The sequence below is a fragment of the Pagrus pagrus genome (assembly GCF_965226575.1).
Source record: "Pagrus pagrus genome assembly, chromosome: 4".
In the NCBI taxonomy this organism is placed as follows: Eukaryota; Metazoa; Chordata; class Actinopteri; order Spariformes; family Sparidae; genus Pagrus; species Pagrus pagrus.
The window spans coordinates 4,037,185-4,051,363 of record NC_140188.1 but is presented as its reverse complement, the minus strand read 5'-3'; the positions used below and the strand labels follow the sequence as shown (position 1 = coordinate 4,051,363).

Below are 14,179 nucleotides of genomic sequence, written 5' to 3'. Positions count from 1 at the left end.
TGAAAGAAGTGGAGAGCAGAGATGGAGGGAGGAGTCTGCATCTGAGGGAGAAGTAAGAGCGACAAAGAGGTGAAGTTTAGGGAGAATAGAGAGCGAGATGTTTGTTGTTTTACAGCAGCACGATGAGCGGATCCATGCTGTGGAGGCTGTGTGTCACTGATGTTTACAGGGTGGAGAAAGAGAAAAGACGACAGCAGACTGGGGTCTTTAAAGAAAACATAAAAAGTTTAAAATACATTTTAGAGAGAGGGAGCAGATGAAATGTCTTTATACCTTAAAACCAGTGTTTGATATATCTATTATTTGTTGACTCCAGTATGATGTGATGACGCAGGACGGATCTGTCAGGTGTTTATTCATGGTGGAGTTATTCTTGATAATTGAAACGTGGGAATGAGTCTTTGTTCACTTGGATGTTTGAGCTTCACTGTGATGATTTATGTACGTGCGGCATTTTCACATCCATCTGCTGCAGGAGGAAAGTTTCTCTGTGTTCACATTAAAGGTTTAGAGGAGGAGCTCACCTGGTAGAGAGCGTATCATGTATAAATGCTGAGTCGTCACCACAGCGGCCTGGGTTTGATTCCAGCCCGGGCCCTTTCCTGCCTCTCTGCAGCTGTCACTGTCTAAATAAAGCATAAATGCAAAGAAACAATATAAAAATGACAATAATAAAAGTAGATGTAATGAAAGAGTATTAGGCCTGCACGAACAAGCCTGAGTTTGTATGATTTCTTTCAAATAATCTGGAAAGAAAATCCTTTTATAATATTCAATTGACACGTGCGAAATCAAATCACAAAAACAAACTCTGAGGGTGAAAATGACATCTGTGTTGGTCGGTGTGAGACGGACAGATGGAGATCAGATAGAGTCCACTGAGCATGACATGTGAGACAACTTTCAGATGATGTCAAACTTGAAACAAAAAATATTAGCATTATGTTAGCAGTGGGAACACATCGATGACATATCATCAACTTTTAAGTTGATATAGTGAAGTTGTTAAACCACAGTTACTTATTTACACATCCAGCAGGACTGGAGCAACGTTATCATTCATTTGGAGCAAAAAGAAGTTCAACGTTCACTCTTTTAGCTCGGTTTTCGAGCTGAGAAAACCTGAGACCAGACCACAGTAAATAAAACACCACCACCTACCAAAACTCAAACTTCATTAACAGACAACAGGCTGCTGCTCTGGGTGTTTGACTAACAGGTGATCTCGGAGCCTCAGGTGACACCTGTGGAGTGCAAAAACACACAGCAATGAGTTAGCAGCAGCAAATAGCATCTTCAAAACAGAACAAGACGTTTGCATGAAGGGACACAACGAAACAAAACTCTCACGATGGACGACTTTTTGCAAAAATGTCACATCAAATCAGAAAATAGAGGTTCAATATTAGTTTTGTTTGAAAGTGTCCTGCTAAACCTGTTAGCAGAAATAAACTTGGGTCAAAGTCTGAATCTGAAGCATCTCAGCAAGTCAGGACGGGACACTTCTGTCTGTTATTATCAGACTGAGTATTTTTATGTTCAAATCTATCCTGGCGTTTAGTTTCGTTCTGTACCTTTCTGCCATCCCTCCCCCTCCCTCTCTCTGTTCATTGTTCCAGGTTCAGGTGCCGTGCCGGCTGGTTAATGGTTAACTTCGGGCTCGGCCCTGGCGCAGAGCGAGGGGAGGAGGCGGCCGCCACGAAGAAACGGTGACATTTCACTGCCATTATTCATCCGTGCTTTGTTCCTGCAGCGCTGAGGAGTGTTTGCACTGGGATGGAGTGCAGGGCGGAGGGATGCTGAGATGGAGGGATGAATGGCGCAGGGTGTGGAGGGAGAAGAGGAGGGAGGGGGTGATCGGGGGTTTGAGAGGTGAAGAAGTCATGGGGTTAAAGTGTGAGACACCTATGAGGGGAGGATAAGAGACAAAGGCCTCTGTGTTTCTGCTTCACTATCTCTGTCTCTGAATCCTCCTCGTCTTCTTTCGCTCTCGTTTTCCTCTTCTGTGTCTAAGTTTTTTACTTTCCTCCACCTTCTTTCTCACACTCTGTCTTTCTATCTTACACACACACACACATATATATAATGTATATATAGGGCCCACACACACTCATACACACACGCTGTTCCCAGCTGTTTGCATGGTGTGTTTGCACAATATGGTGGCTGGGAGGAGGAGAGCAGCGAAGGAGGGGCAGGGATGTTAAGCTCAGTCACGGATGTTCTCTCCACAGTCCAAACTGCCACAGATAACCTCATCAGCTGCTGCAGCTTCACTGTTTCAGGACTGTTACAGTCATCCTGAGTCACTAACACCCTGATGAGCCAGTGATTTTTGACTTTGGGAGGATGTGTGTTTACTTAAACTGCATTTAAACCGATTTAATAGTCAGTGATGACACTGCTGCTCATATTCAGTGGGCTGCGTGGCCAAGAAGTAAATCCAGAAGCTAGAAAGGCAACGTATGCACCAGGAGAGGTCTCATTGGACTGAAAAGGCGCCATCTTTGGGTCCGGTATCCAGTTATGTTATACTTCTATAAGTGAGCCCTGTGAGAAAAACCAGGCTCAACTTCACAGCAACACAACACGATGTCATCCGGCAGTTCAGTCATGTCTGATCTCACTGAGTGGTGTTTAGGTGTCTAATAAGCCTTTAAACACACAAGTCTGCTCCTCCAACAGGACTTCCTGGTTACCTCGACTTAAACACTGATATAACACAGATCCTTTAAAACAAAAGTTTCTTGTGACTTTTTGTCCAAAAGTGAGATTTTTATGTCGTTTACATTGTAAAACCTTGACATTTCTCTTCTTCATGCTGCACCTGCATCTGCTGCCAAATCTTCATTGACACATGTACGGTGCGCTCAGTCTGCATGTGTGTCACTGCTTGTATTGTGCATGTTAGTGTGGGTCGGTATCTGTATACAGTGGGGTATATTCTCAGTTAGATCACTCTAACACACACACACACACACACAGGTTGAGCAGAACAATGGCTGGCTTTGACAGAGCCGGGTTGTCAGGAGGAGATGGGCTGGATCTATTGTCTGCTCTGTTTACTCACAGACTCACCTGGCACTGAGCTAATAGCACCGGCTCTATCTGTCAGTGCAGGGGACGGGGGTCTCAGCCCACACACACACACACACACACACACACACACACACACTCACTCAGTCACATATACAGTACCGTGAGACACACAGAGCGGGTTACACTTCCGTATTTGTCTGCATGAAATCAACACGCACATAAACATACGTAGAAGAAAATGTGTGGGGTATTTTTTATTCCGTTTGTATGTGTGTGTGTGTGTGTGTGTGTGTGTGTGTGTGTGTGTGTGTGTGTCCCAGTCACACCTGGGTGTCCTGGGAGGTTCTGGGTAAAGGGGGAGGGTTTATGGAGGAGAGAGAGGAGGAGGGTGGGGGGTGTTCTTTCAGGTTTTTACCACTGTGCAAACATGCACACACACACACACACACACACACACACACCAGCCACAGTTGATGGGTTTTGATGGGATCAGTTGGAAGCCTCAGAGTGACCCTGCCCCAACCCCACCCTTGTTTGATCGACAGGGGTGAGAGAAGAGGGCTGCGAGTGTGTGCAGGTGTGGGGGGGGGTGAGTTCAACCGAAGACAAAAATCGGAGGATACCAACATCTCACAAATCCACATGACTGACTTCAGACGCACACATTCAAAAGCTCAGGCAAAACAACTGCTGTTCCTCATAAACGACATCCAGTATAAGAGTTTCAGTGACATTACAAAACTGGGCGATGAGTCCAGAAAGACTGAGAGAGTAAGTTTGTTTGTGGTGCAGAGAAACATTTCTAAATATTCTCTTACAGTAAAATAAGAGTTGTGCAGACCACATCACTGCCTTTTCATTTAATCTATTTAATCTGGACTCCACATACATTTTTTTGTTCATCTATCTTAACCAGAGCTCGAGGCCTCACTTGTTTCACAACCTCTCCTGTAATGTAAGTGGCTCATGTCTGTTTCCCTGGTTCACTCTCAGGTCTCAAGGCCTGAGCAGTCAGGAGCGGGGCCGACCTCCACTGATAAGCCACTTTTTTTTGTTGTTTTTCGGCTCGGGGCTTGGCCGTCTGCCAGCTGATAACGACATGGGGCATACCTGCTGCATTAATGATTGGTCAGCCCTGCCTCCTGCCCTCGCCCAGGTTCTTTATTTTAACATAATTCTTTATCGTTTAGGCACAAAGCAGAAACTAAATCTTATCAAGTCAAGGCCTGAGATCTACAGTATGTGTGCTGTGAGCAGCTCCACCTCCAGCTGTGACAAAATGTGCAGCGGGAACAAGTGACGTTACTTGTCTTCACTTTATTAAATAGTTTAAAAACTGTAGAAGCTTTAAACATGCAATGTAAAAACAAGTCCTCATTAACATCGACCGGTTCAGTCGACAGTCTGACAGACAGTAGTGGAGGGAGGCTCTTTATCCACAGTGGCATCTGTTCACAGTGCGCTGCACACCGCTGCACCGCTAACTACCTACAACTGCATGTGTGGCTGGTGGCTTTCATGTGACATCATGCATCCTGAGGCCCTCAGCTCTCAGCCAGCGCTGTCTACGATGTGCTGATTGTGTTTCCTGTTTTAATTTCAATAAACTCAACTCTCTATTTAAATCAAGATTTGACTGAATTGATCATTGATTTGCTCGTTGAAAGTGTAATTTTGTATCCTTTGCTGTCAGTAATGAAAAAACGTAGGAGCAGAATAAAACAGGCGATATCGCTGGTTCTGCTGTATTGATTCTGATCGAGTGGACTGCTTTTCAAAACCTGGTGCCAGCATTACCCACAATGCAATTTAGCCACTGAGTGACACCACTGGAGGCAGTTTATCAGATGTTATGGAGCCACAAGACCTGTAAACACACTTTAATGCGTAACATTGATGGAGTTACCCTTTAAGCACAATTCTGACATACTGGAGTATCTAAAATATATTCTACTTAATTGTTTTTTTACTTAACACCTAGTTATTCTTACATAAAGACATGATGAAGAAATGATTATATGACATGAGGAAGTAATATATTACAAATGAGCGTATTAAGTAATTAAAGAAGATTAAAATGCTCTCACATGTATTTGTTAGTGACAGTTTCGATTCAAGAGTTTTATTCATGATGGAATATTTTTGGACTTTTACTTGAGTAAAGAACCTGAGTACTTCGCCCACCACTGTCTACACTATAGAAAGCAAACAGTATTCGGGGAGCGTGAGCCTGTAAAGTTGTTCAGAGGCCAATGAAAGTATCTCTCTGCCCCCACGTCTTCATAATCAGAGTTTTGACCCTGTCATCACACCTCTGCATTTCTCTTCTAGGCTCCTGTAATAAAAATATTTCCTGATTTCACAGCCCAGAGTCACCAACAGTCCACTGAGGCTGCATTAGTCAGATCCATTAGTCCTGTGCTGCTGTTGTGACAGTGTGGAGAAACACAGAATTACAACTCTCATTGTGGGTCATTATTAATAAGCAGGAAAGGAAGTAAATTACAGCAAAGAGACTGTTAAAAATATATGATTCACCACATTTCTAAAGGGATGTTACTGCTCACTGTCTTTCTGTTTTTAAGATACTTCTGGGTCTATCTGAGGGTGATATCAGCAGCACGGTCAGAGTAAGATCGGCATCTGAAACTGAGCGCTGTGGGTCGGGCAGTGACCTCGGGGTTGTCTGGGCTGGATAAAAGGAAGTCCTGGTTAATGAGTAACAGTGGCGATGTGGCCTGGCGCTACAGGTGGGGTGGGTGGGGGTTGGCCAGGAATCACACTGATAAGAGGGGAAGGCAGAGTGAGGTTTAAAGGGGTGGGGGCAGCGAAAAACAGAGAGAGACCTGGGTTTTGTTTCTACACCTGAGAATATGAGCAATATTTTGCATGATTGATAGTCGTGCCAGTGAACTGAAGGAAGGAAATGAGCATTAAAAAAGGAAAAGGAAACAGAAAATGTTAAGAGAAGCCACCTGTCAGAAGTATTTAACTCACGTACATTCAGGATTAGCATGTTACAGGAGCTGACTGGAACTGATGTCAGCGTAAACACACATTACACATGAATACACAGTGTGGTAACAGTCACATACACTGGCTTCAATGATACACAGTATTTGTAATAGACATGCAGTGGATGGAGTCGAGGTGTAGCTGGAGCGTCAGTAATATTAATGGTAGAGCTGTTAGCAGCAGTTCTTGTATTAGTTACAGTAGTAGAGGTAATAAAAAACATAACTGTGCTTTTAATGATGCAAATTTGTCTATTTTTATTGCTTTTATATTTTTTTGTCATCTTGTTTTAATTCAATCTAACTTTTCTGTAATCTGGACGTCTGTCTGGCTCTTTGTTGTTACACTGCCGTCCTGCTTTTCATTTTGTGTTTCAGAGCACTTTGTACACTTGTTGTTTGCGCTCTGTAAATAAAGTTATTATTACTGTCATTATCCTTAAGTAGCAGCATAGTATTCACAGGATTAATAGTACACGTATCAGCAGCAGCATTAGTTATAGTATCGACAGCAGAAGTGCAAAGTAAGTACATTTACTCCTGTGATGTGCTTGAGTACACTAGTTATAAGTAGTTATAATAGAAGTAGTATTAGTGGTGGTAATAACAGTAGTAAGTACTTTTGATTAAGATTAGATTAAAGTTGAGATCATAGTTTGTATTTGAAGTAGGAATATTATAACAGCAGTAGCAGCACTGCAGCAGTATGTGTTAACGCAGTATAAATACTGACATTAGGAGTCGCAGCAGGAGTACAGCTGTGCTTTATTGATCTCAAACTGGGAAATTCCTCCTCCTGCTGAAATACCGTAAGTGATGTAACACACCGACCAATCAGAGCGCTGATCCCTGAGCCGAAATCACTGTCATCACGAGTCGTCTCTGTGTTGATGCGTCGACGTGGTCGTCTCTGAGCCGGACGTCCAAATATTAACAATCCTTCGTTAGTTTACACAAAAACATTTAGTGCAATATGATCTTTTTAATGATTATTTGGACTTATTGAGTGAGCTGGAATGTGAAGGTGATTCAAACGTTGAGAGAGCGCTGATAAGACCCCCGATACTGACCCAAAACAGGTTACCACGACAACCACTTTCACCTTTAACCCCAGCACTTTAGCCTTCGCTTCCTCATTCACTGCAGCGAGACAGGAGAGACGGGTGTGAGACTTTATTTCAGCAGTTAGAGAGTCTCAGATCAGTTTGTCTGGAGCTGATGATGATGATGATGATGATGTACCGGAGGATATCTCCTCTTAGACTGTTACAAACACGCTCACACTGCAGTATCAACACTGGAAGTCATAAAACAGCATCTTGTGTTGAAGTGTTTCACCTTCATGTAGCTCTTCTATCTCTGCTCATTTTGTATTCTGATGCTGTACGAATCATTTCTACCAGACTCGTTTCTGTCTTACTTTGGCTACTTGAGCAGATTTTGATGAAAGAAACTCCTCGTTTCATCTCAAACTGAGCTGCAGGTTGTTATTTGAAACCCTCAGTGGCCAAATCTTGTTTGTCCAAACGGCCGAATCTTCTCCTCTTTAAAGAGCTTTGCTCCCGCTCTGTTTTTCTTGCGTCTTAGCCGAACAAAAGCGCGCTTTAAACACAACAATGCAGAGGAAATCCTTTGCATTCACGGTCAGGGTGTAAAGTTTAGGGTGTAAAGCTTTGAGGGTTAAACTAATGAGGATATAAAGATACACCTCAGGATGCACCACCTCCCTCTGCTCCGGCCCTCCTCTTCCCACACACAGACCAGGTTCGACCGGACTGGGTAATCAGTTACCTGCTCTATCTGACCTGTGCTACCCACGTAGACTGCTAACACACACACACACACACACACCAACAGCCCCCAAAGTCCACTAGAAACGACAGTCGTGTCCCTCAAATTACTGCCTCTGCATCTGACTTTATCATAAAACCTGAAACTACAGAGCAAGAGGAATATAAGTACAACCCCGTGTTTACACTGAGAGCTGCCGACCATGTTTCTGTTTCTTGTTTACAGACAAAGTGAGAGCGAAGCCTGAGTGTGGCAGCAAGTCAAGTCTCTGAAATAGAAATGAAAGTGTTTTTCTTGATTTCCAACTTTGTGTGTTTTAACTGAATTATTATGTTGACTCGCAGTAGACGTGTCAGCTGTGATCGTCTGGGTGAGGCCACATTAAAATCATCCATCTGACCTTTTAAAATCACTATTTTCCCTTGTTTTATGTCACAACACGAGATCAACACTTCAGAAGTGTTTGCAAAAATATTTTATTCATGTTAATGTCTAATCTACCCACAACAGTGTGACTTTATATCTTGTGTTACTCTGTGCACCTTGGCCAACTTGGCTTTTATCTGCCTGGTGAGCTTCACATTTTTACAACAACACATGCACACAAAGTTGAAAATAATCCAGAACTGACCACCACGTGGACTAAATGTCTCTGCCAGCATTCAAAGGATGTTCAACCTGAACTGGATTTTTAGGATTGGCACAATCACTCGCACATACTCATGAATAAAAAAGAGGTTTGAACAAGTTTGTTCAATCTGCCTGAGCTTGAGCCTTTACACGCACACCCAGTCACACAGTTAGTAGCTGTTTAGCTAGTTACAACAGGCCATATACTCCATCATCCTCTCCTAGCTATACATCCAAACTTGTCCAAACCTCAACTTCACCCTCACAACTGCCCTCCAGTCACCTCACCGCCCCCACAACCTGCCGACAGTTAACTCTCCACCTTGTCCTGGAGATATTTTGCAATGAAAACAACATTTTAAACAACATATTCTCCTAATTTTGGCAGAGTCTAACCCACCACAAGACTTTGACCCTGAGATCAGTATCTGGGCTATCTATCAACCTTCCCCTCTGGCTGTACAGTCTGTTCTCATCCGCCCTTCACCTTCTCACCATTGTCACCCACATTCCTCCCCCACCCGCGGTCACAGAGTCCAGTCCAGGCAGATGGGTGGAGGGTGAACAGAAAGCACTGGCATGCTGTCAAAATCAATTTCTTGTCATTTTATTTACACTCTAACGAAGTGTGGTGTCAGTGAGGAGCACACTGAGCACACGTCAACCAGATCTTACCCAAAAAACAGTGATGAAGAGAGGGAATAAGTAACAGAAGGAGTTTGCTAAATGTTAATGTTGTGATGCATTTAATTTAAGGCAGGCGTGGCAGTTACGTCTATAGAGGAAGCAACATTCATAATCTATATACTGTATTGATAACATTCATGGAGGTATGTCTAGTTTCAGTCTGTGCAGACGTCCATAAAAAGTTATCTTGAGTAGGAAGTTGCACAACTCTGACTTAAAGGAATGTTTTGTTGGGGAACGCTGGGTGTGGTCCAGGTGTGTGTGTTCGTGTACCTGTGTGTGTTTGTGAGGATGAATTTTAATTGTTAGAAGTTGAGAATGGACCGTTTACAGAGTGAGGACATTTGTCAGCTGTTTGAGGGTTTATGGTGAAAACTAGACTTCAGTTAAGGTTCGGGTTCGACATGCACAGCAGCTGTGAATAGTGAGGTTAAAGTTAAGGGCTGAAAAGACACAACCTGCCTCCTCAACAAGCCCGTGAACAGGTCGAATAGCCTGTCAGTCAGTTAGCTGGGTGGTGACTGGTTTGCAGCAGCCTGTAGCAGCAGTCGTTCCACTTCCTTCTCCACATCCTTTAACTGATGACTGGCTTTCCTAAGATCCTGGAAGCATGTGTGTGTGTGTGTGTGTGTGTGTGTGTGTGTGTGTGTGCGTGCAAGTCTGTGTGACGGAGAGGGAGAGAGAGGGAGAGAGAGAGAGAGAGGCAGGCGGAGAACAACAGATCGATAGTGAATGACTAATGAAGCTCAGTGTGCAGCAGGAAGACGTGAGTCAGTCAGTACATCAGGTACAAACCTGTGGGTGTGAGCCGTCACTGTGTTTCAGTTCTGTGAAGAAATGAGCTGACATGATACCCGCTAACAGTTTCTGTGTTATTACTGGGGCCCTCTGACTCAAACCTTAACTTAAATCTAGTTCAACCATCAACTCTTGAACCCTCAAACTGTCACTCCAGCTTTCATAAGGAGTTGATTCAGCCGCGTGTCTCTGCAGCGGATTGTTGAACGAACCTGCATCAGAAAAATGTGATGATCCTTTAAAGCGCATAACGACAAAGACAGAAACAATGAGCTGCAGAAGCTCCTGAAGAAGAAATCAAGTTGATTAATCTCAATTAATCATTCGGATTAAAAAAACGGCCATCACAATTTCTGAAAGACGTCTTTTCGTCTGAACAACGGACTGAAACCAAAAGATATTCGATGACCTACAGAAAGAAAAGCAGAAAATCATCACAAATGCTGGAAGTAATTATTTTTTTGTAAATGAACTAATTGTTAAATTAATCAATCCAGCTGTTAATTTAAGATTATATTCGTTATCATTTCATCTGTAGAATATTTTTATGATTAACAGATTATTTGTTTTGGTCAAAAATTGTCCCAACAGTCCAAAACTGTGAGTGTGAACATTGTTGGAAACATTTATAATATTATAAATCAATCAAATATATAACGAAGCTCAAGTCATTTTTTAAGTCACATTTTAGCGCAGAAATGTTGCATAATATATCTTTAACTTTGCCTTTTTTTCTTTATAAAAGATAAAAATGTCGGATCGCTTCTCAACATTGCAGTCAGTTAATTTTCTGTTGATCAACTAACTGATTAATGACTCATTCAGCACGACTAACACGCAAACCAAATAAAGTAGGTAAACTTTGCAGGAACTAGTTATAACTTGTTTCAGCTTAATGGATTCGATCGAGGAACATTTGATAAGTTTAACTGTGAAATCGCTTAAGTACAGTTTGGAAATATTTGGGAATATATTAACCTTTTTAATTTACACTACTATAAAATCCAATAAATAAATATTAAAGAAGAAAGAGCGACTGCACTGCTGAGGAAATGTAAATCTACAGACTTCTGGCCCTTGAGAGTCGTGACTATTAAAATCTGTGTTCAGGTCTTTGCAGTGTGAAACACAAAGCTTCTATAAAACAGTCGGGCCACCGTCAGGTCACCGGCTGTTACCAGCCTGCTGCGGTGATGTCACTGTTTTTTATGGCTCACACAGTCATAAATAGCTCCGACCTGAGACCGACTCTTGACTGAATAAAAGACGAAATAAAAAAGGTGGGTTCTTTTATTTGTTTTATCTCACACGCTTCCGGAGAGGTGCCGACAAACAATCGAGCATGTGTTTTGATGGTGTTTGATTTGTTAATCAAAGAGTTTTTGTGTATCATTGGTTCACAATCATTTTCATGCTAAATACGCAGAAGCACACGTGGATTTTGACCCAAAAAGATTTGATTGATACGATTTTTATGGATCCATTAAGTGGCTGAATATGAAGCGGATCAACTGATCCTCTGAATCCCTCTGACAGACCCACTGAGCTCCAGCATCACAGTCACGAAGAGGGAACTTCAAACTGAAATGGAAATACAGCTTCAGCACTTGAAGATAAGTGCGAGGCTGTCGTTGGAGAATCAGTTAAATCATCTGAGTATAAAACTTCTTTAAGCAGAACTACAGCGAGTAAAAAAACAGGAAGTGTTGTCAGCAGTGAGAATCGGAGGCACGGCTCAGGTAGCTGCCGCTGTGACTCAGTCCTGACGCAGGATCACAGGGACAAACACACCCTCTCTGGGACTTCTCAGGGAAAATAAAAACTTTATAAGCCCACTCCTGCTGATTTAGGAAGTTGATAAACAAATGATGAACATGATATAGCAGTTATGATGTCAACAGGCTGAGGAGTATGTGATTAAAGATTAAAGCAGCGATGGTGCAAGCTGCACACTGACTCACTTTTCTTCATCAAAAATTAAAGTCATTACAGACTTATGTTAGAGCAGTTTTACATGTGAAAACAAAGCTGCAACAACACAAATGTTCACAAAATAGCATAAAAATTAATTATCAGGTCGTCATCACCAGGTTCTGTTGGATTTTAACATTTACAAACAAACAAACAGACAAACAACTAAAAATACAAAAAGAAGCATCTAACTGTGAGAGGACAGAGCAGATCTGTGCTGTGGAAGTGAAGCAGCGTTTTTATAAGCGTGTTATAACTCTGCCTCAGTTGTTGTAAAAATATAAAACTGTCCAGGATATTATGGGCTGGTCTCCATGGTAACACATGTTACATAAAGACACACGACACCTCGAAGTCGGAATAAACACACACGCTTAGAAGACTAAAAATATCCGTCAATGGTGACGTTAGTGTAAATGTTTCTATCACTCCAAAATAATAAAAGTGGGGAGAGAAAGTGTGTGTGTGTGCGTGTGCGTGTGTGTGTGTCTTATCACGCCGCAGCTTTCAGCACCAACAACAGGAACTAAGACCACCCACCACACCTCTCATAAAGGCACATTCCGCTGTTTTTAATGCATATTCCCGGTGACTTCGTCTCTATCATCCTCTCTGCTGTCTCCATTTAAAACATCACTCATGTCTGAAGAGGTCACACATTCATTAAGCGTGTCCTTGCACTACGGCGCCCCCTGTTGAAACATAATCATCACACCTTTGGCTTCAGTGATAGTTTGAGTTACCCAACTGATGCCGAGTTTACACTCTCAAACTCACGATACGCTGTGATTCTCCCAGTTTCTGTGATGGATGTGTCGTCGTACCTGGCAACCCAACCCACAGGTGAGCATACGCAAAGGACCCGGACTGACGTCACTGGTCGCTTCACTCGTTCAAGCTTCGCTCAGTTTTCCATTAAAAATGGATGAAACAGGTCCAAAGAAGAAGAAATTCTCACTCCACTTCCTTCCTCTTTGCTGTGGTTTGCCTCCCGCCTCACTTCCTCTTCCTCTTCCCTCCACTCTGCAGACTGTTCTGAAGGTCTCCATGACAACGATGGCTCCTCAACACACACTCTCTCACGATGTTTGCAGGTGAAGATGTTGTGTGTGGTGTTAAATTCAGATGTTGACTTTTGATCACTTTTATATTGATTTATTTTACTGTGAGACTTTCAGATGAATTAAAGGTGCGTACTCCAGAATATCTTCCTCTTTTTCACAGCGTGGCAGGTTTGAAATACATATATAAAAAAACAAATATTGTAATTCAGGTCACTTTTTAGTGTTACTCACCTCTCGACCTGAAGCACCAGCAGGCTGTTGTCTGTCTCGCTTGTCATCTCAGCTGGTTGAAATTGAATGAAGCTTAAAAGAAGAAAGAAAGACAATTATTCACATCAGACACTCTTTATTTGATGTTACATTAAAATAACAGATAAACGCACGTTTATATACTCTGAAGACCATCGATTTAAACTAGCCTATGATATTAAGACGTCGCAGGACTCTTGAGGACGTGGGCTTAAAGTTAAATATGATTTTGTCGGCCCATATCATCTGTATTGACTTTATATTTAATTAAACTCAAATTACTTCACAGCCCCAAAATTAAAAAAGTGAAATTATAAAATGAACATTTCCAAAAAATAAACTTTAAACAAAGTCATTTAGAAATGTAGCCTGAATTTGTGCACAGATAATACATGGAATAATATTTAAATCCCAGGCCTGAGTGCAGTTACAACTTAAGGGTCACAATAAGTAGATTACCCATGAAATCAAACGTACTGAGGTACACAGCATGTGATTTAATAGACGGTCGGGCTAATGAAGTTTACTTCACCACAGTGAAGCCATGGATAGAAGTAGATTAGCTGTAAATATTCCTCACACCCCTGCAGACACACAGGCCTCTTCATGTAAAATAAAATCTGCTTCTCTTTCATATTCAGCGCAGAAGATTTTAACTATGATGAAAGTCCTGTTTGTATGAGAAGGAGCTGCTAATGTTGCTGCTAGTGTTAGCATCACACCTGTGAATGTTAGATGTGATCTGCAGCTCACATCCAGACTCATAATGCAGCTACTTGAGAGGGTAGAATAAAAAGTCCTCTCACCTGTCCTCGTGGCAGGTGACCTTCATCCTGGAAGTCAGGTCAGAGGTCAGGTCGAGTCCTGACCCACAGACAGTCATCATGGGTAATGGAGTTATGTAATCAAACATCGTGTCTCTGTTCTGAGGCTAAC

At 42.3% G+C, this 14,179-nt stretch overlaps 1 long non-coding RNA gene across 1 annotated transcript; it reads right to left on the bottom strand.

Annotated features, from left to right (window-relative positions):
* Window positions 1-1,161: 1,161 nt before the first annotated feature.
* On the bottom strand, window positions 1,162-14,122 carry LOC311256313. Its single transcript, XR_014622480.1, has 3 exons — window positions 14,050-14,122; window positions 13,226-13,297; window positions 1,162-1,244 (listed from the first exon to the last, which is right to left on the bottom strand). It is a non-coding gene; the product is annotated as an uncharacterized lncRNA (long non-coding RNA).
* Between the last annotated feature and the right edge of the window lie 57 nt (window positions 14,123-14,179).